General features: G+C 35.8%; 1 pseudogene; it reads left to right on the plus strand.

The window, feature by feature from the left end:
- The first annotated feature begins 17,019 nt into the window (after nt 1-17,019).
- Nucleotides 17,020-17,524, plus strand: LOC103734855 (annotated as a pseudogene).
- Nucleotides 17,525-23,103: the final 5,579 nt, after the last annotated feature.

Genomic DNA, 23,103 nt, shown 5'->3' on the forward strand with positions numbered 1-23,103 from the left:
TGAAACAGTTATAGCCACAAGGGAGTTTATTGCCCTAACAGGAACTTTCAGGCTTTTGAGATTTTACTTTGCACCCATAAGCCTATATCCTCAGCTGTGTTTGTGGTTTAGTCTCGCTATTTCTTACATTCTGCTTGACTAAGAGTGCCTAAGAAGAATGAGAAGAAATTAGACAATAAATATGTTACAAAAATATTACTTGGAGCTGGTCCCGGTAGTTCAAGGCTGTAATCCCAGCTATTTGGAGGAGGGAGTAGTGGAAGGCGCTGAGGCAAGAAGGTCAAACTCAAGGTCATCCTGGGCTACAGAACACTTTCAAAGCTAATTTGGGCAATTTAATGAGGTCTTATCTGAAATTAACATTAAAAAACACAAAATGCTGGAAATGTAGGGCAGTAGTATACGTTTTGCTTCACATTTACAAGTCCCTGGGTTCAATCCTCAACACAACACATACATAGAACAAAATGGGTAAGCATTACTCATGTCTCCTTATGAATATTCAAGTGTATGCTCTTGGTCTGTATTTTCTATAAGTCAGAGTCTAGAAGCCCTAGAATGTCTTCCCAAGGGGAGAAATTCTGCAAACTTGGACACATGATTTTACAAAATTTGTTCTGTGGCCTTCTTTTTTTCCTTCCCTTTCCCAAGCTTTATTGTGGTACATTGTTTATAAGGTAGACTGGGTAAATAGTCAGTTTTTACTTGTAAAAACTATGAACTGAAACTTTTTTTTCTTGATTATTATTTAAAAACTGGGGTTAAGGTGGTGAACCAGTCATCAATTACAATATTTTGTGATTTTGTTTGTGAGAGGCTGGGAAGGACAGATATAAATCAGATAATGATAAAAAAAATTATTTTTAACAGCAAAATGTTGTGTGCTTTGAAAATATTGTCAGTAGTAGATAATGCTACTCAGAGACTGCAGAGTCTTTTAATAGCCTATGTACATGGAAAAATAAGACTTAGTGATACAAACGACCTGTTGATGAATAAGCTAATTAATTAAGATAGATCCTAAACCATGGTGTTTTCTATAAGAAGAGAGGGGATTTCAATGTGGCTAGAATGTAGTAAACATAAGTACGATAAATGCGACATGAATTTTTATCAAAAGATAAGGTGTCAGGGATCATAAAAGGTCTTGAAGGTAAGGATGAATGTTTTATTCTAATGAAGATGACACATCTTCAAATAATTATAATCATAAGGGGAAAATAACCTAAGTTGAAAAAATAAGAGTATATGTCATGTGAGGTCACATAAATGAATCAGTGAGTTCACTTCAGACCACTACAATGGCTCTGAAGAGAATTGTGACTCAGATTAAGGTGACAGTATAAAGGAAGAGAGAAGTGGAAAAATCTGGGTACATTTTGGAATACAATCTCCTTAAATGACTGACTGATTGAGTGTTGAATGGTGGTGGACTATACCTAGTCTCTTGTTATCAGAAAATGCCAATAGCACAGGATGTTTTAACTCAGGTTAATGTTATGACATAAGTTGGCACCAGGAGGACAAAAGACACAGTAATGAGTCCAGTAGTTAAATATTTGACTTGGATTTGTGTGCTAACAAATTGATGCATTGGGAAAAAATTAATTTCAGTATAAGTTATTTCTTTTATCTTCTTGTTTTTATCGTTTCTATCATTTATAGAAATAATAAAATATTCGACTATTCTGTCTGTTGCTCTCCTACTGTCCTGTCCTCTCACAGCATCAACCATAGTCATCATAAATTATGGGAAATAAGCTTAAAGTAATGCTTTTGATTTCCACCTTGTCCCAAACGATTTCTTTCCTGGTATTGTTAGAGTAGCAAAAAGCCCCCATAAATTTAACTGGTCCAGCCTATAAAACTGTCTAGTCTAGCTGTTGGAGGACACACTTTTCCAGTCTCACTGGTCCATTACATGGTGCTAGAACCACTCCTAGGAACGCAGATTCACCTTAAGTTATGCTAAATAAATGGGTGGAATTCCTGGTGTGTTAATGGGTGGCAAATATTTCCCGCCTGGAACTGGGGCAGAGCCCAGCAGAACTTCCAGTCCAGCCATAATCATGTAGTTCTCTGTAAGTCTGTGATTTCTCCTTTTCTTCTTCATGCCTTTCTTCCTAAACATGTTTTCTTTAAGGCTTTGGGCTGCCCCTAGCATCTTAAATTTCTTCACTTTATTTCTAAAGCTTCCTTCTCCCAGCCATATGGGTGTGAGTCAGCCAAATGTTGTTTCTGACCTTCCATGCAGGCTCTAAACCTTCATGGCTCCATGGCTTTCTTTCCTTCTTCCCACCATTCACCTCCTCAAGGCAGCTGCCAAGGTTACCAGCTCGCCTGCCCTAAGGGTTTTTCTTTAAAAGTCTAATAAAATTGTAAAGGCTTCCCTTGGGTCCATTCTTAAGTTCTTTTATGAATGAGATTAAGAACCGTCTAGGAGACCCTCTTTCTTCCTGTTTCAGTATTCTTCATCTCAGAAAATGATACTGCGTGATGACTTACTGATAACAGAAACCTGGCTGCTACACATTATTACCCAACACTGAACCTATCAGTTGTGAAACCCTCCTCTGTGGTCCCCTGCCCTGGACTGCTGAGACCCCTGCCCCTCTTTAGGAATAATGGCTCTTTCTCGCTTCTGTAAACCGCTTGATTGCTAGGCTGAGAGGACAAACTGCACTGACCCCATTTTGACTAGTTGCTTCAGGCAAGCCTGGACCTGTCCAGGCATGTCATAATCTCCACCTACTACCCCCACCCCAGGAAGCTATAGATCAAGCAGGCCCAGGCATATAGCAGCCTTATAAGGTAAGAACAGAGACTTCTGGCCTCACAGATAACAGTCAGCACATTCCATAGCTCTGAGGGTAGCACCCGCCAATGAGAAACCCCCAGGACTGCATCCCTTGTAACCAATTAATTCAAAAGTGTGTTGTCGTGAGCGGGTTCCTCGGACCAATCAAGATGTAACTCTGTTATTCCCCTCCTGCCTTGGTCTAAAACCTATAAAAGGCTTCCTCCACCTGCAATCCATTGCATTGGTGAGCTCTGAGAGCCCGAGCTTAAGCCCGAATAAAGACTCTTTGTTCTTACATGCCCTCTGGATTCTGCGGTTATTCATGGGGGTCCGTTCTCTGGGCACAGCATCAGTAAGTTAGGAAGATTTTACTCCAAAATGTATCCCAAATACTTATACATAAGGGCTTTGAGTTCTCCTGCCTTTGTACTCTTTTGCATAAGGACAAGAACAATTTGTAGTTTAACTGAACCATTGGGTACTATCAATAATAATTGATATATGTCTGTCATAGTACCTTAGAGTCTAAGAAACCTCTGTTTAGTTAGCTTTATCAAACCTTCCATCTTAGATCAGCCTTTAGTAATCCTTGAGCACCAAGATTAAAGAAAAGTGTGTACTTAGATAATGATAATTTTATAATTTTCAAGCTGTAACACAAGGGTGATTATGATAAAAATAGCATACATGGGAAAAGACTCCCAACAAATCTCACACTCATGGTTAATTACAAGAAAACACTTAAGTTTCAAATGCTTTTCTGTTTACATTTCTGAGGAATACATGAAAAATACTAATTAAGCATTACTGTATGACTTAAACTCTCGTTAAGAGTGGATTGTACTCCCCCTCCCACAGCCAGGAAAATGAGACAGTTTTCTAAGCTACTTATTATTGCTCCTTCTATTATTGCTCCTTCAGGACAATGGCTATAAACAGCCAAGTTAGCACCTAAGAAACTGTGAAAAGCTTTTACAAGTTCATACATTTTAGCTTCAAGCAATTTTCAGAAAATATCAAGCCCAGCTTACTTTTGTTAGGTAGGTAGAGACCAATGCATTGAGGTGAAGTGAGAGAAATAGGGGAATCAGAATAAGTTTCAAGCGGCATCCTGAACCCACCATACATTACCCATGTATACTCAGGTGAGCTGCTTACTGTTTCTAAACTTCAGCTTCATTATATATTAAATTATGAATGATGCAAAGAATTAAAATCTCTACTCATGAACAAGTTTTGAGTTTTCCCTGAAAATATTCAAATATCCAAATCAGTTTAAATGATAATAACTAAATTACTCTTCACTGTAATTAAAGTAACTTTATTGATATATAATATGTAAATTATATTAATGAATATATAGACCATTTAACTTATCTATTTAAAGTGTGGTACAGTGTTTTTAGTATCAAAGAAGAGAATCAGTTTTAAGTAGAACTTGGTACCAAAGGAAATAAACACAATTTTGTGAATGTTTTTGAATGACTGCCTGATAAACTCTTTATTGCTGTCACAAAGAATGATCCCAAATACTATTGTGTTGAATTGGGTTTCTGTTAAAATCTCCATGACCATGAAAACAAGGATTTATCTCAATTTTTAAAAAAGTCACCTGCATCTGTCTCCTCAGAAATAATATATTCAAATTGAATATACTAACATGTAAGGCAGGCATGTCTTCTTTGAGCTTACACACATACATGGGAGTTTGTGGCCTCTTTAGACAGACAGACAGACACCACACACACACACACACACACACACACACACACACACCATACAAAAGGTAAGTTGTTTATTTCAGTGAATTTGAGGCTTGCTTTGGAATGAAACTGGCTGATTTGCTCACTGAATTTTTGTATAATCTAATTCCTTTGTATAAAATTAAAGCACCATAGGAAGAAATGAGAATGGGGAGCACTGACTAACAGTAAATGCTTTTAGAAAAATTTATATGGAAACCGACAACTATAGAGGCTTCTTAAAGCATGTACATACACAATACAAACAGAGATTAAAAAGTATTACCCTGTAACAGGAAGGCACTGCCTCTACTAGACACCATAGCCTAACAAAGACCCTAGGAATGGACTCTTTTTGAAGATGTTCATCAGGGGTTCCACAGACCCTCAGGCAATAATGACCTTGCCACTGCTCTTGGTTACCCAAGAATTTAACAATAAAATCCTATTGTTGAAGGTACTAATTACATGAGTTGTAGAACAAACAGGGAGAAAATCAAGCTTATACTATCCTCAAAGCTTCATCTCTACTGGCTAGCTTTCATAGCACTGCAAGGTGATGTGATGTGCATGTTACCAGGAGAGAAAATAATCATCAACCTGGCCCAGCAGTGAATTCTGAGAGCTACAACAACTAGCCTGGCAAGATATATCCACTGGTGCAATATGTTATAGGGAATAACCAACAATTTCTGATTAGATTTAAGTCTTTTCACATGATGGAGCCCACACGTGACACTGATATCAGGCCTAGAAATCTGTGGCTAGACAGGGAATAGGCAATAGTGTAGAGCCTAAAATTATTATTGTGCTGGACAGACATAGTATCCAACTCAATCCTAATAACTCATTATTAGACCCAGGGATTAATGTATCACTCAGCTCTCATCAGAGAAGCTTCCTCATGTAGCAGATGATGATTAAACTAGAGACCCACAACTGGCCAACATGCAGAAAATAAGAGACTACAGAGTAGTTATCCATGAATAGATACCTATATTAAACTTCTGCCTCGAAAGGTTCAGGGATCATTGTAGAAGAGGAGGAAAAAATTGTAAGAGCCAGATGAAGTAGATAGATAGCCACAAGGAAACAGGGTTTTTAAGACAGCTATCTGTTATCCATATGAACTCACAGAAATGATGACAGTGTGGATAAGACCAATGTAGACTCAAGCCAGACAAAATCCCAGCATAAATATGGGGAAGTTGGTAAAATCCCCAACCCTAGCTGAAGAACCACTGGCAGTCCATAGATACTGGGAGAATGAGAGCCAGTATTCTTTAAGTGTGAGAAGAAGGTGAGGTAAACCAGGCTCTAATGGATTGATTGACACCAAAGGGCATTATGGCACAGGATTTTGACTTGATAAGTCTATCTATCTATCTATCTATCTATCTATCTATCTATCTATCTATCTATCTATCTATCATCTATCATCTGTCTATCATCTATCTATCATCTATCATCTATCTATCTGTCTATCTATCTATGTATATATAGTGAGGGAAGGTGCAGATAGGGGAGGGGATTTAAATATGATCAAAATATAGTATATGAAATTCATGATTTTTTTTAAAAAAGAGAAAAAGTAAAACTATATGAAAAAATCTTATCAGTTGATATCTGTAAAGAGAAATGTGATCAGTGATTTCCCAAGTGAAACTAAACTACGTGGAGATATGTGTGTCTATGGTAATATTTGAGGCCTAATACATAAATCTCATAAATGTTTAATTAATGTGAAACTTTGTATTTCATGAAGTTATTTTATAAGTGAACTCTGTATCTGTTCATGTGTTTTTCATGAAAAACATCTTCTCGATGCTTTGCTACATCACTTTTCTAAATTACACATCAGCTATTTAACCATCAGCCAGATTTACTTTAAATGCTTAATAGAAAAGGTTTGAGAAAGGCATGTGAATGCATTTTGAGTTGATAATGTTGCTGTTCCACAATTTTCTTATTAGTTCAACTGCCAATTGAGGAATCACCTCATCAAGTCTTTTGACTTTAAAAGCCCAATTTTGCTGCTTCTGAACACTTCAGTAACCAAGTGTCAACAGTCCCATTATCACATTGAATGTTATATTAAGCTATCTTTTACATCATACTGAGTAATTCTTTCATGGTAAATTTCTCTGAATATTTGTAAAATTTGATTTGTGCTTCAGCACTGTGATGAATAGATGAACAATAGCTCTCTTTCTTGTTTAAGGGAATATTTATTTCAGAAATTGGAAGATGATTTAGAAAGTGGTAGTCTACTCAATAGTGAACAATTCACAATTATCTGTATATGGGTTTAGTGACATTTTATACAAATGTATATATTACTTCAATATAAGTACATTATGAAAATTCCATTTCATAGCCAACTGACAAATATTACTTAAGGAATATTGCATACTAAGTTCTTCATGTAGATTTATACTAGAAATTATTCAATTAGGTAGCCAAATAATTTATCTGCTTGATATTTAATTTCCAGATATGTAGAAAAACCAATATACTAGAAAATCCCAGTAGAGTATCTGAGAAAGTGGGTTCTGGTTATTGAATATTTTGGTGACTCAAGAGTTGGAGGAAAAAGAAAAATCATACTTATTATGTTCTTTTTTAGTAGATATTTTTTCTGAAGTGTCAATATCTATTTTATCTCATTAATAAATAACTTCATGGACCACCAAGTCTTTGAAATTGACTTAAGTTATCAGACTAGAAATGTATTTTCTTGAAATTTTGCTCATTTCAAGGAAATACTATAATAGTAGGCTAAATTTCATAATGCAATTTCTTAACAAAAGAAATTGATCTAAGGGTTTCTTTTTGTATATAATTAATTAAATTTAAATATGTTCCTGTATATTATTCAATTATATGTATTAAGAGTATAGATTCCGGACAGGTGAGATGGCTTAGTGGATAATGTTTGTGCTATGCAAGAATGAGGAACTAGTGTGAATCTACTAAGATGTTATCTATAGCAGCATTTACCTACAACCCCAGTGCTGTGATGATGGCAGAAACAAGAGGATAATTGGAGCTCAGTGGCCAGTCAGCCTCACCAAATATATTGTGCATCCGGTAGTGAGAGGTTTTATCTCAAAAACAATAAGGTGTAGCACAATAGAGGAAACACCCAGCATTGACCTCTGAACTCCAGACAAGCATACAGCACATGGGGAGACAGACAGACAGACACACAGACACAAACACACATACACACACAGAGACATGCATAGACAGACACACACACACACACACACACATGCATGTACACACACACATGCATGCATGTGCACACAATGATGGTAGAATCCCAGATTCTTAAACAATTCTTTGTCAAGTCATTCTAGTAATAAAATTTATTATAATTATATAACCTTTTTATTTTGTTTTATTTGTGTTTGTTTGTTTGTTTTAGAGACAAGTTATCATTCCTTAGCCCTTGCTTGCCTGGAGATCATTATGCATCCCAGGCTGGCATGAAACTCATGGCAATCCTCCTGTCTCAGCTATCTGAATACTGAGATTATGTACTTATGGCATTATGTCTGTCCCTACTATTTTGATCCTTAATTTCAATTTTTTCTTGTGTTAAAAGAAAATCACATCAATAACTAAACCAGGAATTTACTGTTTGAGTTAAATGGAGTTATTACATACAAAGTGCTTAAAATAGTTCATAGTAAATGCTCAATTAACTTGTGGTTGGCTTGAAACCATATAGGTTGAAACAGTTTTACAACTGTGATATTAATTGATGAATGTTTGGTTTATGATTTTTCTAAATAGGCTCTTAAAATCTTTCATGTTATACTATATGACATGTCCTGAGTTTGTTGATGGGTAAAATGAATAACCATCTTTCTTCCTTCATTTCTTCTTGCACATAAATTTTCAAATATAGTGATTGACAAACTTATCACCACTATCTGCTTGCATAATGAACCTTAACATTATTTTTTAGAAAAGTAAGTTATTTACAATTTAACTAGTATAGCAAATGCATTTATATTCACTGGTAATGAGGTTTGTATTAGTTACTTTTCTGTTGCTGTAAAAAATCATAACCAAGGCAACTTATGGAAGGAAGAGTTTGTTTTGGCTTATGTTTTCAGAGGAGTAAGAGTGCCTTATGGTGGTGAGGGCATGGCAGGAAGCAGCCAGAGCAAAATGCTGAAAGCTCACATTTTCAAATGCCCACAGGAAGCAAAGAGGTAAGATGGAAGTGGGATGAAGCTATGAATTCTCAAAGCCCACCCCGAATCACTTGCTTCCTCCAGCAAAGTACAATTTTAGGGACTGAATGAGTGACCCAAGGAGCTCCATCAGCTGGGGCCCATATACCAAGTTTTCAAATATTTGAGCCTATGTGGGAGGTTTCTGATTCAAACCATCATGAGGTTCAAATGCTTCAAAAGTAGGTGTTTGGGGGTGAGGGAATCAGGACCTTGAGCATGCAATATATGCAGAGATAAGGTCAGCTTTGTGCAAGCATACATCTCAAATAAATCTGTTTATATTGTAAAATATCTACAGCAAACATGTTATCTATCCCTTCTACTCACATACCCACCTAATGCAGTGGTTTATTTCCGTATCCTATAATACTAAACATTTAGCTCTCGAGAAAAAGCTACTTAACTGTTACTTTTGCACATATATCATACACACCCATATGCATATATTAATATCTCAATTTCTTAGAAGCAGGCAGCATCCATAAGAGAAAAATTACTGTATAGCAAAATTTTAATTTAAAAAATTCTCTGCACAGTGGAATCCAGAGGAGCTGAGAGTCACCACATGTTACAATGGTTTGAAAACTTTATGGATCTTATCTCATGAACTCCATTCCTAATCCTCCAAAACAATTATTATATCTACATTATAACAATGAATCCAAGACTTAGAGATCTCAAGGCAGCTTCTCCAGATAACAGTAAAGTAACAGTTGGTGTTAGAGAGCAGATAATCTGAGGTAATTTGAGATTGTTTTCCAGTTACAAATTTGGGAAGAATTGTATAAGATTATTGCAGGCAGAGAAATGAAGAAAGTTATGGAATAGAGATAAGTCCAAAGGTGAAAAGAACTCCATATTTATGTTTATAGCTGTAACGCTATTAGAGTTGGCTCATTACGATTATTTAATGCCACAGATATAAAAAGAGAATATACAGTATCAGAGTACTTAGGGCAGTCATCAAACACTGAGATTCTATGTGTTAGGACCTTTGCTTATAGTTAACAAAAAAAAAAAAAAAAAAAAAAAGAAAACAAACCCAGTCCTCCAAAAGAGCTCACCATTTTATCCTAACAGGATATTTCGTCATGTTTAATGAGGATATTAAGAACGTGGTTCTCACACTAGATGGATGCACCAGTATTAGAAAGGGAACACACAGTTACGGGCTAAATATAAGGAAACATTTGTGGCATCATTTTTCTTTTCCAGGAAGAAATAACATTAAATAATATATTCAATAGAATGAATGGACACAAAGTGGAAAGATATTTCAATTATCATTACAGTATAACTCATCATAAACAATGTATATATTTATGATTTTAATGTCATAATCACAATAACGAGCATAACTTTTACCCCAAATTTTTCTTGTAGCCCTTCTATCCAGATTGTCATTTCCAAGTAACACCATTTTCTGTTGCTGTAGATTAATTGTATTTTAAAGATTTTTATGCATGTGAATTCAAAAGTATGCCATATTTTAAAAAGCACTTTCTGATTTCACTCAGAAAAAATATTTTGAAAAGGCTTGGTAGCTTGAAATGTTGGTCAGTGGAATAGCACTTGAATAGCATGTACAAAGCCCTGGGTTCAACTCCCAATACAACAAAAACTACAGTCTTCAGATTCTTTTCAGTACTGGTGTGTATATGAATAATTGATTTGTATTTACTCATGGATAGTATTCCACTTATGGGCATACCAAATGTTAGTTATCCAATCGCCTGTCAGTGGATATTTAGTTTTTGGCTTTTTGGCTATTGTACAAAACTATAAGCATTCATATTCTAGTTTTTCTGTAAATACAGTCATTTCTGTTGCATAAAACAGAATTAGAAAGGCTGAATCAGATGAGAGGGGCAAGTTTGACTCTTTAGGACACTACTAAACATTGTTGTCAAAAGCACACCACCATTTTACATTCTCATTGCCAGTATATGAAAGTTCTAAAGACACTGAGCATTTTTTCATGTACTTATTACAATTTATCTAGCAATGCATCTGTTAAAATATTTGTTAATTGATTATTGAATTTTCATATGTCTAGCTATTTGTTTCATTTCCTGTTTTTCTACTACATAGAGTACAATATATTTTAATTAATTCTTCATCCTGAAAATTTGCTATACTCACTTACTAGATCTAGTACTAGTTTTGTATTTTTTTTAGCTTTATGTTATGGGAGATTAATGGTTAATGTTAATATGAGATTAAGTACAGTTTTACTTTTTTACTTTTCTATTTGAATTAGAATATCCTTAATTTCTTTTTCTTACTTCATTGCATAGGCTAGACACATAGTGAAATACTAAATGGAAATAATGTAAGTAGATACACTTGTTTATTTTTAATCTGTTCAGGAAACCATTCAGTTTTTAACCAATAAGTGTGATGTATACTAATAGTATGGTTGTCATAACTGACTTTTATCATATTGAAGTTTTCTTATACTCATGATTTTCTTGAGAGTTTTTATCAAGAATAGGTGTTAGTCATTTCTGTATATAAGCTCACCAAATTTACTGGTTTACCAGGAAAACTTTAATTGAACATTGGTTTGATGCTTAAACCTTAAAAGGGATAAGCATTGCTTAGTATCCGCAGGAAAAGAATCCTCACAACAGATGGAAAATTTATGTTTTAAAAATATTTTATTTATTGTTTTTATTTTACATGTATATGAGTGTATTGCCTGCATTTAGGTAAGTGCAGCCATGTCATACAATGCCTGAGGAGGACAGAAGAGGCTGGTGGATCCTCTGGAACTGTAGTTACAGTTGTTAGCTGCCATGTGGGTTCTAGGATTCAAACCCAGGTCTTCTGAAAGAACAACCAGTGTTCTGAACTGCCGAGCCATGTCTCCAGCCCTGGAAAACTTATTTTTTAATGTTATTATACCCCATAACTATTAAAATAGAAAATGAGAATGCAAAAGATGTTAAAAGGAGATGGGAATGGAGATATTTTCCAAAATAGAAAAAATGAGAAAGCATAAGCAAGTGATGAAGGTCTGTGTAGGTTTGTTATGATATACAAAAGATGAGACAAAAATAATATATACAGAATATTAAAATTTCTAAGGTCGGGGCTGGGGAGTTGGCTCAGCGGTTAAGAGCACTGACTGCTCTTGCAGAGGACCCAGGCTCAATTCCCAGAACCCACATGGTGGATAAGAACCATCCTTAACCCCAGTTCCAGGGGAATCCGAAACCCTCTTCTGACCTCTGTGGCATTGCACCGCATGGGTGCACTCACCTACACACAGGCAATACACTCATACACATAAAATCAAAATTAAAAGAAAAAGTTATAAGGTCATCTAGTAAAGGTTTTTCTGAGAATGCTTGATTTTTGCCCACGGTTTACCTACACAGCACATGCTAGTTAAAAGTACCAGACTGGTCAGACTGGTAGAACTAATCTTCTTGGATGTTTAACAGCCATACTTTGAGGCCTATATTAATTTGTTTAGAGGGACATAAAAGACGGTTTTTGCTCCTTGCCCTCCTAGGGTGACTAAGTTCCAGGGGACTATGGAGCATCTCTCAAAATGTCCTGGAACTGTCGTGAATCAACTGTCTTCTTGTTTAGGGAAGCCATGGAGACCAACCCTCCCCAGATGGAATTGAGCCAGTGTCCAGTCTACAAAGAGTAGGGTCAACTCAGTGGAAATATTTCCTCCATGCTTCCAAGTGAAGCCAGCCACAGTCAAGCAGGACTTTTGACTTATCATCACATAGATGGAACCAGTAAGAAAGGAGCCAGAGGCTCCTCCCAAACCCATGTGACCCCTGTGGAACATATCCTCCAATCACTTGAATACTAAAAATAAATTGGTTTATTTGGGCCAACTGTATGGTCTTAAAAAACCCAAAGGAAAGTATAACCAAAGTTAAAGTGATCAGAATATTTCTTTAGGAGTTCAAGGGAATACACTTCCCAGACATTAGACTTAAGTCCATATAAAATGTTGTTTAGAAAATTATTTCTCATTGATGATTTTGCTTCTAAGCAGATAGTGCTGCCCAGATGTAAGACTTCAAATCTTGGTCTGTAATACTGCAGCGCCCACCTGTAGCTAAGGGAGACAACCCACTATTCTAAAGTAATGGCTAAATTTGTTTTCTTCCCCATCTAGAAACCATTGAGAGGGAACCAACACTGATTCTAGCCACTGCAACAGCTATCAAAGTGCCTGAAAACAAATCCTTAGTCCATCACTGTCGAGTCCAGCCTGGGCAGACAAAAGAAAAATGAGGAGGAACCCAATAGAGGGATGCTTTTGGAAGCTCTCGTTAAGAAATTCCAATGGACTCTCATATGAACATTTGACATTTTCCCTGTTCTTTTTTCTGGTTCCCTGTCTAGAACTTGTAATGCTAATACTCTTGCCTTTGCTTCTCCTTCACATCACCTATTCACCAGTTAAGGACATTCTTTTCTCCCTACAGATAAGAGTTATGCAATTTGGGAATCTTTTAGATAGACCCACTGAAGGGGTACCCCAATTGCCTCACCCTGCATCCCTGCTCAGCATGGAAGAAGCCAGGGAGGTCCCTATCGGCAATTTGGGTAACTTCTTCATAGGATGGTGTGATAAGAATAGGAGGTAGGAATTGGCTAAGCAGTTAGGGTAAAAAGATCCCAAAGAAAAGTAGCCAGTTTCTTGGCTAAAAGTTAAAATGTCCTTGGGCCTCTTAGCAATGTACTCTGTTCCAAAGGCCAAAAATGTCAAAAGTATTGAGAAGTTTTATTTAATCCCCAAAAGATTTTAGGGTTCTCTCTTCAGAGGGGGTATGTTAGAGCACCAAAAAGCCCCGTTAAAAAAAAAAACATAGAGTACATGAAGTTGTCAGAAAAAAGTGATGGGGAGATATGGGAAGAGTTTGAATGGAGGGAGTGGGCATGGACTTAATCAAAATACCTATATGCATATATAAAATTCTCAATAATTTTTTTAGGTTAAAAAGAAGAATAGGTGTTATGCTTTAAAATAGTTATACATTTATTTCTGTGAAATTCATACAAAAGTTCTGTATCATTTTCACCCCTCCCTTTCCTCCCTCCAACTCCTACTATGCTCCCTCCACAGGCTCTCAATTTCTTGTCCTCATCTTTGATTATTATTCTTGCATATGCATATCCAAATTTATGCACGTATATGCTATCTATCATCTATCTATCTATCTATCTATCTATCTATCATCTATCTATCAATCATCTATTTATAGCATACATTTAGTGATCCTTGTATGTGCTTGTATTTAGGGATGACCATTTTGGATTGGATAACCTATCAGAATTCATCCCTGATTCTCCCTCCTTCAGAATTCATTGATAGCCTGTGGTTCTTCATCTAAATATAGGACCTTGTGAGATTTCCCCCACCCATAATGGCGTGTGAACTTGATTTCTCATTATTCAGGTCTTGTCAGGCTACCAAATTGTGGAGACTTCATGGGTGCAGCTTCCCTACCATATCTACAATTCATTATCTTGCAGCAGGCACTCTTTTCCTCTTGTTCTTAAAAGTTTTTGTCCCTCTTTTCCATAATGTTCCCTGAGCCTGTGGTATAGGGATTGTATATTAGATGTATCAATTGGGCCTGAGAACCATATAACCACTTAGGAATAGATATTTGTTTTCAGAAAATATTTAAATAATTGGTTTTCAGGCTATAGTATGATAAATTACATTGATTAATTGTAAATAGTCAATCACTTTGGCATTAATATATTAAATGTGGCTTAATTCTGACATTTTTCTTTTTAAATTGTTTGACATATGTTGAACTTAATTGGTATTTTATTGTAGTACTTTATAATATTTTATTTTTTAAAACTTTTTAAAATATTTATTTATATGTCAAATTATGTTTGTGTGTGCACACACACATGTGTGTGTGTGTGTGTGTGTGTGTGTGTGAGACTATAGATGTGAGTGAGTGCAGATGCTTGTGGAAACCAGAGGCACAAGATGCCCAGGAGCTGGAATTACAGGTACTTGGGAACCTCCTGACATAGTTGAGACCTGATCTTTCTGGTCCTCTGGAAGAGAAATATGAGCTCTTAACTGCTGAGCCATCTCTCTAGTCAATATGTCATGTTTTTTATTTGAGGTTAGTAACAGCCTCATGAACTGAGAGATATCTTTTTTCTTTTCTTCAGTAATTCAATAAGATAACTTGTAGTTTTGGTGCTATTTATTTCTTAAGTATTTGGTAAAATTCGTCCGTGAAGCCACCTGGTGGTTTTTTTTAAAACCAGAGGTTATATAATTATGAATTTAACTTTTAATTCATATGAGAATATTTAGATTTGCTAGTTTTTTGTGAGTGGGCTTTGATAGATTATCTTATCCATTTCATGTAAGTTTTAGGCTTTATTTTCAAGAAGTTCTTCATAATATTCTATTACTTTTAAATCTATAGTTGTATCACCTTTTTCATTAATAATATTAGAATTCCTTTGCTTTTTTTCAATGTATTTTTATTGAATTTTTGTACAATTCATACAGTAGATCTCAATCATGTTTAGAACCCTCCCCTATCTGCACCTCCTGCCTAGCCTGTCCACAAGATTTCATGCATTCTTTCATACATGCTAAGGCCTATCAAGTCAATTCTATGTACCCAGATGTCCCTTGGTGTGAGTTCATCCACAAGAGCCTGGTCAGCCCATTCAGTGTCAATCTTTTAAAGAAGATTGACTCTCCTTCACCAAGCAGTGATCAGTAGTAGTGACAGCATGCACAAAACCCATGCAAACTCAGTCAGAAAAAAAAAAAAAAAAAGCATAGAGCTGGCGAAATGGGCAGGAGGCCCCAAACTTAGCTGAGGAACTATTCCTTCATTTGAGTAAGTATTTTGGCCAAATGTTCACCTATTCTCTTGATTTTAACAAATCTAATATTGTTTTCACTTATTTTCTGTTTCTGTTAACTATTTCTTTGATTTCTAATCTTTATTGATATTCTTCTTTTAAATGGTTTAAACTTATTTCTTATTCTCTTTAAACCTCAGTTGGAAGCAGGTATCATTAACTTGAAATCTTTCTTTTCTAATATATTCTTAGTAGTATAAATTTTCCTTTGTGTACTGATTTGTGTTTTATATAATATTCCTATTTTTATTTTCTATTGAGCTTTTAAAATTTCATATATTTCCCACTGAAATCTAGACCCCCCTTCCCTATCCATTGCTCCCCCATCCCCCCACTGAACCTATGCACTCTATTGCTATTTTATGCAAAAACTGCTTTTCCATTATTCGAGATATTAAAAGGTACTTCTCAAACAAATACGTACAATGACATTCCACAGGAAGCTCAAAACCATAGGCTTAATTTTATCAATATTATTAAAGTCAAAAATTTTAAGAAGATATATTTTTAAATTACAATAAATTATCATGTAGTGGAGTAGTGTGAAATATTTCTAAAATATTTGAAGATAAAATGTCAAGAAAATTTGTAATTTTTTTCAGGATCTAATGATACCACTCCATGGCATATACCTAAGGGATTCATCCTACTACAAAGGTATTTGCATGGCCATGTTTGTTGTTGCTCTTTTCACAGTACCTAAGAAATGAAAACAACTAAATGTTAGTCAGCTGATGAATGGGTAATGAAAATGTGGAGCATTTGCACAATGGAGTTCTACTCAGCCTAAGAGAAAAACTACTGAATTGTGCAGGTAAGCTGCTGCCCAATGACGCCCTCCACTCCCTGCGCTGCCTCAGGATCAGCAGTATGATCAGATCACAATCTTTATTGAATAGACATATTCCTCAGTTCTGTGGTGTTCTTGATCACATACTTACCGAGCGTCTGAAGGGCAGTGGAGAGTACTGCCAGGCACGGCACGACCTCTTTGCAGACAAGTGAGCTACAGAAATTCATTGCTACTCCACCAGAAGTCCCCTTAAGACAAGATAACCTGGACACAGACATGTTGAGTTGAAATCTGTAGAGCATTTTAAAGCGCTCAGACCTGGATAGGGTAAACATCAGTGCACTTCCTTGGTCTTGCCTCAGTATTACTGGACTGCAAAGTCACTGCTTCTGGTTAGAAGGTTCATTTAATTTCACATTTCTCCCAATTTCATACTCAAAGCACTGGGGATTATAAGTGGAGTATACTGAATATTGACGTAGACTTTTGTGTATTTTTTTTAAACATCATTTCTGTGTCAGTTTTTTCAGTTCTTTCATTGCTCAAATGAACGGTCCTGCTCATATTGAAGCAGTCACATAAAAGAACATGAGCTTCCTTACTACACACAGTCCAACCACCACAACCTTAAATTTATAGGAAAACTTAAAAAATATAGAGTTACCACACTATTAAGAATATATGAACCAACTTATGACACTACTCTTGTGGAGAAGAAGGCATTCGTGTTTTTGATTGACCATTTGATAAGGTGCACCACCATTCTAGCAGATTGTTGAAGACGGTGAAGTCTCCTGAAGATTAAGTTTCATGAAGAACCTGGTTCCTGCATTGTTGCCCATTGTATTGCAGGCCTTGGGAGAGTTTCAGCTGGTTACCTTAGTGTTGACTGAAGCTGGAACTAAACATGAAGAAGCAGTACAATTCATAAAACAAAAACTGTGGGGAACTTTTCAAGCAACTTTTGTTTCTGGAGAAGTACAGTACTAAAATGTGACTGCACTTCAAGGATTCCAATGATCATACAAACAACTATTGCATTCAATAATCTGGAGTGTCTAACATCATTGCCTTGGAAGTGAAACATTGGACCGGACCTAATTTCTCCTAAATAATTAGCCAATGTGTTGGTTTGGTGAATAATTCTAATGAAGCTTCCACAGGAATATTGAGAACCAGTTTTAACAGTCACAAGCTTGACAGAATTGTAACCTGTATTACTGGGTTATGATTGGCCTTTTTGGATACTTAGCAAAAGATTTGTGCTGGTCAACAATTAAAATGTGCTTATTATTTGTAACAATCGACATTTCCCAAAATTATATAGTACTCAGTTATTTTTTAAATGTATTCTTGTGCGAGAATCATATCAAACATATAAGGAATTTTGAGCCATTAGGTGCCAAAATACCAATCACAAGATTTGTATATTTTTACTATCATATAAAACAGATATCCCTGGAACTAAGAATGCTGTACCAGACCTTTTATGGTTTATTTCTTTAGTCCTTTCAAACACTGTAGGGCCTCTCTGGTTATTCACCTGCTCACTCTACATTCACATCTCCCACATATATCAATATGCATCAGGCTTGCTTAGCCATTGATTTTTTTTTTTAAACCAAGTCTTACAATGATTATTTAACATCTTTGTCTTATTATTATGTTTTGTTATGGGAAACTTCAATTTTTAAAACCTACAACGTTACAGAATCACATATCTTTAATAATGTCTCCAGAGAAAAGGTTTGTAGTTAATTTAATGTTGCACTGAAAGGTGCAACTTAACATGGAGGACCTGAGAAAAGAATTGGAGGACTATTAAATATTTTCACTACCATGTTGCCTTTGTCTTTTCCAGAACATGTAGAGTATGCTCTTTATTTCAGCAAATATTTGAAGAAGTAGAGATGCATTGTTGTAGCTAAACAATTCTTAATCAAAACTTTTGAAATACTTGTAAATTTTTTACATATCTATAGAAGTTGTTTTCCAAATTTTTGTTTGAATTATGATTTTTCTCCCTTCTATCCCTAACCTCTCTTGCAATAATGGTGGATTCTGTAAATGAGCTAAGTTGACATCTAATATTTTATGTGCCTTTTGATCTAAGTAACTTAATATTTGAATACTTGATAATTTGCTTTATTATGTAATTGATGAAATGGTGATTTTATTAGTATTAATATTAGTTGAACCATATATTTCTCCTGTCTGGGAATGTGTGGTTATAGTTCTGGGGGAGAAATAATTTGTTATTGTTCATCAATTTGTAAAACCCTAGTGTGAGAGCTTAAACATCTAAATAAACAATGAAATGCAAAAAAGTTTTCTGGTAAATAGATGAAACTAGAAGCTGCTATACTAGTAAAGTAACGGAGACATAATAAAACATGATATATTGTCTCTCTCATATACGGTTCTTAGTTTCAAATCCCTTAATGTAACTGCAGGAGTCAGGAAAATGTAAAAGAACCATGGGGATAAAGGGGAAGAAGGAACTCATAAGAGGGAACCTTTAGCAGGGAGAGGAGTAGGAAGGGTTATACAGGGGAGTGAATGGCTGATAGGAGGGGAGAAACTGTCTTACAGGGATGTGACCGTTGGTAGGCCCGGTGGACAAATCCACACTGAAGAAACTGAATTACATTTGAGGATACAAATAAGAGTCTTCAGGTCGTGATATATATGTACATTAAATTGGGCAGACATAGTGGGGCTATGTAGATAGGGGAGGGGATATAAATACCATAAAACTATATTGTATGAAAATCTCAAATGTTCAATTAAAATAAAATTCATTCATTCACCCCATTTTAATTCATGCATATTCTTTTTGAATTTCAATTTCATTCTTCTTTTATTTCAGAAAAACATTCTCAGAAATTAATGATGAACACTAAACTATATGAGGTAGCAGAGCCCAGGAGAGAAAGCATGCAAGAAACAAGGAGGCAAAACGTCACTGGATAATATTATACATGTGTAGATGAATACTAGAATTCATGTAGGGAAAATTGGCAATGAAAATACAGTTGGTCAGTTTGTTGGAAAAGCATTTAGAATTGAGTTTTCTTCATATGAAAATGTTAGAGTAGCAAAAAGCCCCATAAATCTAACTGGTTAAGACTATAAAATCCCTATTCTGTTGGAAGACCCACATTCCCAGGCTCACTGGTCAATCACCTGGTAATAGAACCACCCCTAGGAAGGCAGGTCCACCTTAAGTTATGCTAAATAGTTGGATGGAAGACCTGGTGCATTAATGAGATAGCAAATTTTTCTTGCCTGGTGTCCCACCTTGTAGTGCAGTACTCCACAGATCTTCCAGACCAGCCACAGTCATGTAGGTTTCTGTAAGTTTGTCTGCTTTCTTGAATTTTTCAGGAAAGTGTAATTTCTCCTTTTCTTCTTCATGGCTTTCTTTCTAAACATGCTTTCTTTAAGGCTTTGGGCTGCCCCTAGGATCTTGTATTTCTTTATTTTTTCTCTAAAGCTTCCTTTTCCAAGCCATGTGGCTGCCAGCCAGCCATGTGTCTGACCTCCATGCAGGTTCTAAACTTGCATGGCTTCATGGTTTTCTTTCCTTCTTCCCACCATTCACCTCCTCAAGGCAGCTGCCAAGATTGCTAGGCCAGCTGCCCTGCGGATTTTTTCTTTGCGATTCTAATAAAATTGTGAAAGCTTCATTTGGGTCCATTCTTATATTATTTTATGAATGAGACTAAGAACACTCTAGAGGACCCTCTTTCTCCCCTTTTCAAAAAAAATCATGAAAATCTGTGGGATATTTAGGTTTATAGGATTGATGAATATTAAGGTTAATGGGGCATGATGATATACCCTCTAAGCGTAGAAACATGGAATGCATAACCTAATTTGTAGGAGAAACTTAGACTCAATACCATCGGTGAAATACTTTATTTAAACTTTTCCATCAATTCTCATATGTAGTCTCTTATTTGTGAAGAATCATACTATGTCTGACTTTTGGCTAGTGTTAAACTTCAATAGTCTGCTCTATAAAAGATGAAGAGTACACAATTGGCAAAAAGTAGTTGCAAATGCAATGAAATCTGCATGTCAATGAAAACCATAGAAATATATTTTTATACTTAGCAAATTTCATGCATGTATACACTGTAGATTGTCTGGCTTGTTATGTTATCTACATTCTCTGTAAAAGATTGGCTTAATTTTATCGTCACAATAAATCACCACTTGTGTCAACAAAAAAGCATAACTCTCACCTCAAAGGGGATAGGGATTGTTTATTCTAGAGCCAAATATGAGTGACCATGGTCCAGAAACACAGATTCAGCTTACCCCAAATTCCATGTTCCAATGTAGTAACCGTAACACTACATTTTGTAGTCATAGAACAAAAAAAAAGTCATAAATCAAGACAGTTTTTAAATACATTGGTGGATACATTCAGTAGACAGGTCATAGCAAAGGTGGGGGGGTGTTTTGCTATAGGTCTCAGATGCTATTTGATGACATTCTTAGCTTACTGATTGGTATGCGACCTGGTGGTCTGCTAAGTTAATACATTTTATTAGTCATAAGAATGTTAATTCAGAAAAACAGGTAGGCAAGGTGTGGCTATTTATGGGGTTAAAGATGTCCCCAGATAATTTGTAAATAGGCTCTGGATCTGCAACATTCCAAACTCTCCACAGTTATTGAAGTGTTTATCAGTTGGTCAGTCTTTCAGGAAATTCAGTTCAAGATGCAAAAGTTCTTTCTGGGAACCTTTTTTCACACTAGTATGTTGTTAGACTCAGGATTATTTGAAACAGCACTTAGCTGACAAGAATTTGGGCTGCAATTACCATTTGATTAAATTTGAACTAGGGTAAAAAAGTCAAATGTAAATATTGTAAAATGTTAACTTTTGGGAGAGAACATATTTACACTAAACTTTTTAAACAATTATGAAGAACGGGCTAAGAAATAAAATAGAACACAGAACAAAATATTGAGTGATCTACCAGAATGTCACAAGGAATGTTTTTGCCCAGATTTATTTATTATTATTTATTCCACTTTTGCCAGAAGAGAATAGATCAAATTCCACTCTCACAAGGCTTTACTGAGAAGTTTAAAAGTTTGAACCTAATGTAAGACATGCCATGTTAATGGATTATGGTATATGAAGTTTCTAAAGCTTTAGTAGCTACATAATAGGAAAAGACTTTGTTTATTTGTTTGTTTCCTTCTTTCCCTTTCTTTCTTTCTTTCTTTCTTTCTTTCTTTCTTTCTTTCTTTCTTTCTTTCTTTCTTTCTTTCTTTTCCTTTCTTTCTTCTTTTATTGCTCCTAGTTGTTGAATAACGAAAGCACTTCTGTGTTTACTGCATTGCCTCACTTCCTTCTCTGCTAGCATTAGTGATTACAGTGTCAGAATAGCTTTGAGATTCCTTCAAGAGGTCTTGCTAAGGTCATGTATTCGAATCATCTCTGCATTGCAAATTATCCAGCCAGTTATGTCAAGAAGTGACAGTACTGTGATTCCTTTTCTAGCATACGCACTATTTAAATTTATTGTGGCAGGAAATTCTATGTGATGTATTTTGATAGGTGAAGGCTGTGGTAGACTGATAAATTTTCATTGTTCAAAAATTGACCTCCAACTTATTTAACTGACAACATACTTTTCCTACACTACTAGACCCTGAATTCCTTAGATAATCAATTGTATTCCCTGTGGATTAAAGTGAATAAGAAATATACAAATTAAGTACACAACTTTATAAGTAGATTCTAGATAGACTATTGCCCATATGAGCTTATCACTGTGTTTTCCCTTACTTTGTATTTAGGGCTCTTGAGGGGTAGAAAAATACCAGGTGATGGATGATTAGGCCTTAACTAAAGAACTCTTTTTTAAGTTAATTATTGCTGGAATCCAATTTCAAATATAACAATTCATTTCACTTTTGATCTATTTTGGTTTACTCTGTGTTCTGCTTTTTGTTACGCTTAAGGAAAAATCTACTGTTGGTGTGAAGTTTCTTTCACTGTGCTATAGTATGGAGTTTGAAATAGGGTTTATTGCTTTTACTAGAGCATAGAAATTGTTGTACCCCATCCACTGGACCCAAAAAAGACCACCGAGGACCCAACACACCAAAATGAAAAAGCAAAGGTTTATGGTTTATTCAGGCTTAAGCTCGGGCTCTCAGACCTCACCAACTCAACGGATCCTTCCTGAGAGCCCAGAGTAAGGAAGAGTGGAGCCTTTTATAGGTTTTAGACAAAGGGTGGGGGAGAGATACAGAAGATACATTTTGGTTGGTTCAAAGAGCCCGCACGTGCCAACATAATTTTAAACCGATTGGATGTATAAGATGCAGCCCTGGAAGTTTCTTATTGGTAGGTGCTATTCTCAGGGCTGTGGAATGTGCTGACTGTTACCTGTGAGGCCAGGAGTCTCTGTTTTTACCTTATAGGCAGTTTTTATGCTCGGGCTTGCTTAATCTATAGTTTTCTGGAAGGGGGGTGGGGAATAGCAGGCAGGGGTCAGGGCATGCCAGGGTACGTCTAGGCATGTCTAAAGCAGCAGCCAAGCATTTTACAGAAGCTAAAAGAGCAATTAGTGGGGGTCTGGAGGGATTGGGGGGGGT

This window comes from Nannospalax galili, unplaced genomic scaffold (genome assembly GCF_000622305.1).
Source record: "Nannospalax galili isolate Female #2095 unplaced genomic scaffold, S.galili_v1.0 scaffold75, whole genome shotgun sequence".
Classification (NCBI taxonomy): domain Eukaryota; kingdom Metazoa; phylum Chordata; class Mammalia; order Rodentia; family Spalacidae; genus Nannospalax; species Nannospalax galili.